Genomic DNA, 3,288 nt, shown 5'->3' with positions numbered 1-3,288 from the left:
AGCCAATCGCAAAGTGACTACCATTGCGTTGTTTACACCCTTCGGTCTAGACGAGATGGATGGGAAGTCTTAAAAACCAATTGAAAGTTCATTACTGTAGCTACTGCAATTGTAGAACACATGGGAGAGGCAGGGTTCAATAATTCAGGTAGATTTAATATAATGCTTTGCATGAGGTCCCGTGTGGGTCAATTGGTAGAGCATGGTGTTTGCAACCCCAGGGTTGTGGGTTCGAGTCCCATGCACTCACTACTGTACATTTCTTTGCATAAGAGCTTCTGCTAAATTATGTAAATGTATTTATCCTTATAGCAACTCTTAGATTTTAAAAACAGCCTACTGTATTTTTGGGTCAGCAAAGCAAAATAGGTCCTAGTTTGTGAACATACTGCAGACCTCACCAGTTAAATGAAGAGCATTATTAGGAAGAAGTGTGTATACAGAAGCAGTCTTGGTGGAGAATGGTGATCTCTAATTCAGGGTAAATTACTTGGGAATTACTGTATTCAAGTGACTTGTTATTTCAGGCTCTGATAGCAAAGCTCTTTATCTCCTAATCTGACACATTACTTGGAATGCCGTTTACATTTTACATTTGCTTTGAATCAAAGGGATGAGGGATTTTTCCATCTCAGATTCATCATAAAGTGATGTGTGCCTCCCGAAATGTCAACATTTGGAATGTAAATGGCATCCAAGCCTGACAGGATGGACAGCCATGAACTCTTTCTGACACCGAGAAATCTACGTTGGACTCCACAACGCGCTGAAATGTCATATTTGACAGGATTAGATCAGACTACAGATTTGAGAATCGACAGAATATTGTATGTGTGCACCAAGATCCCATGACTTTGACCCAACTACATTATACATTTACCCAACTACCTAACACAATTGTGAAGTCATTTTTGGAGGAATTGACCCAACCCCCAAGTCAATTTGTATTCAGTATTCTATGTCAATGTACAGTATAATTGACACCCCATTCCATATTAGGAAAGCATGGTCAATACAGTACACCACATTCCATATTGGGAAAGCATGGCCACTACAGTACACCACATTCAGATCCCATGAATATCCGAGTCAAAGCTTGGGAGGATAATCCGTAAAATGCTGTTTATTTCAGGCTTTTAGACTGCTTTGGGGGAATTTGATAATCTGACAGTTGACATACTGAATGTGTTTGTCAGAGCGAATAAACATCAAAATATTTAGATATGTAATAGGTTTACTACTAGGCAAATCTCCATTCGTTTACAAACATAGGGTTTCATGGTATCTGCAATGAATTCATTATATGATCTACTCCTGTGGCAAAGACACTGTACTGTACTCATCCTAGGCTTGTCTGTCCCTATAGTCATGTTTTGAATTGGCTATTCTTTTGGCCTTTGAAAATTACTAATGTTTTTGAATGCACGAATTTACAAACAAAAAATATTCTGCTTGTCTATTACATTGATCAACATGCAAAACATATTTAATCAAGTGGCATTAATTTCCAGTGGAGAAATGTAATGAATCAAGACTATACAGCAGATCATTCAGTGAATGTATTTGTATTCATTGAGTGAGGGGGTTTTATGGGGATTTTGAGGGGATTTTAGGGGGCTACATTCACTATCGCTAAAACCTAAATCCCCTTATGTTTACAATAGGATTTGGGACGCTAAAAGCAAGTGGGTCAAGCCACATAAAAATAAACACATGTGGGCTATATCCTTGAATATACAAATAGCTGTGGACATGCTTTAAATTGACAGAGTAAACGAGACATTGACATCGGTTTTGATGTCATGACCTCTCTCTGAAGTAAGTCAACTTCCTTCTTGACCCCGAGCTAAGCATTACAGTACTACTATATGTTTACGGTTGTGTATGTTGGACCGTTGTTGGGTATGACACTGACATACCAAACAATATTGTCTTTGAGATGGAGCTTAATAAAAGTGGTTATTTCATCTACAACAGAGCTTATTATGTTAGATGGTAGACTGTAGATGGTATTTATTTCAACGTATTGTAGGTCTACACTTGCTATGTTATCAGTGAGAAGGGAACTTGTCTATAAGTCTGTTATGCAGCCCTGCTGTGCAGCATGGTGTCTTCCTCTGGGATCAGTCTCAGGGTTGGACGGGACAGCCAATTGTTCACTTAGATGTGACAGTGAGCAAGGAACTTGTCTATAAGCTTGTTATGCAGCCCTGCTGTGCTGGGATCAGTCTCAGGGTTGGATGGGACAGCCAATTGTTCACTTAGATGTGACAGTGAGCAAGCAAACTGTTGTGTTACTGATGGGTGATGGGGGCGTGTTTAAACAGATCTACTGTTTCCCCCTGAGTCTAGCGTGGGAAATGAACAAGAAATTACAGCAAATGTACTATTGATAAAAACAAATAAATAGCATCATGTATGAGAGAAAGCTCTCTTTCTTTCTTTATCTTTCTCTCTCTCTTTCTCTCGCTCTGTGTGTGTGTGAGTGTATGAGATTCTATGGTGTGTTAGTGTCTCTTTCTCTCTCTCTCCCTCTCTCTTCTCTCTCCCTCTCTTTCTCTGAATGAAAATGTAATTCAATGTCTTGAAGCCAGAGGTGCATGATGACTGATGGGATGTGTGCTCTCAGAGTAAACATTATTAAACAACATCACTGAGGACACTCTCAGAGCAAACATGAACAAACCATCACTGAGGACACTCTCAGAGCAACCATTATCAAACAAACAATAACAAACACCATCACTGAGGACACTCTCAGAGCAACCATTATCAAACAAACAATAACAAACACCATCACTGAGGACACTCTCAGAGCCTCATTGCCAAAATATTTAAATATCCCTTTAACGTGATTTAACACCATTACTGAGAACACTTTCAGAGCAAACAACATTACTGAGGACACTCAGACATGTTCCTCAAAACATTATCAAACAACATTACAGAGGACACTCAGACATGTTCCTCAAAACATTATCAAACAACATTACCGAGGACACTCATGGCTTCTCTCTGCATCTGCAAGTGGTTCTTACATAGAAATAGAATCAATGGATTCCACTTCTATGGGTTCTTCCTTTTAGACACATCCCTCTTACAGTCATTGACATTTTCAATATGCAAAGGCAGAGAAAGTATACTGAAAAATGTGGGCACAAATTTGTTTACATCCCTGTTAGTGAGCATTTCTTCTGTGCCAAGATAATCCGTCCACCTGACAGATGTGTTATATCAAGAAGCTGACTAAACAGCATGATCATTGGGGGACAATAAAAGGCCATTCTA

Source organism: Oncorhynchus mykiss, chromosome 3 (assembly GCF_013265735.2).
Source record: "Oncorhynchus mykiss isolate Arlee chromosome 3, USDA_OmykA_1.1, whole genome shotgun sequence".
Classification (NCBI taxonomy): Eukaryota; Metazoa; Chordata; class Actinopteri; order Salmoniformes; family Salmonidae; genus Oncorhynchus; species Oncorhynchus mykiss.
The sequence above is the reverse complement of the archived record's forward strand: the minus strand, read 5'-3'. Positions refer to the sequence as shown.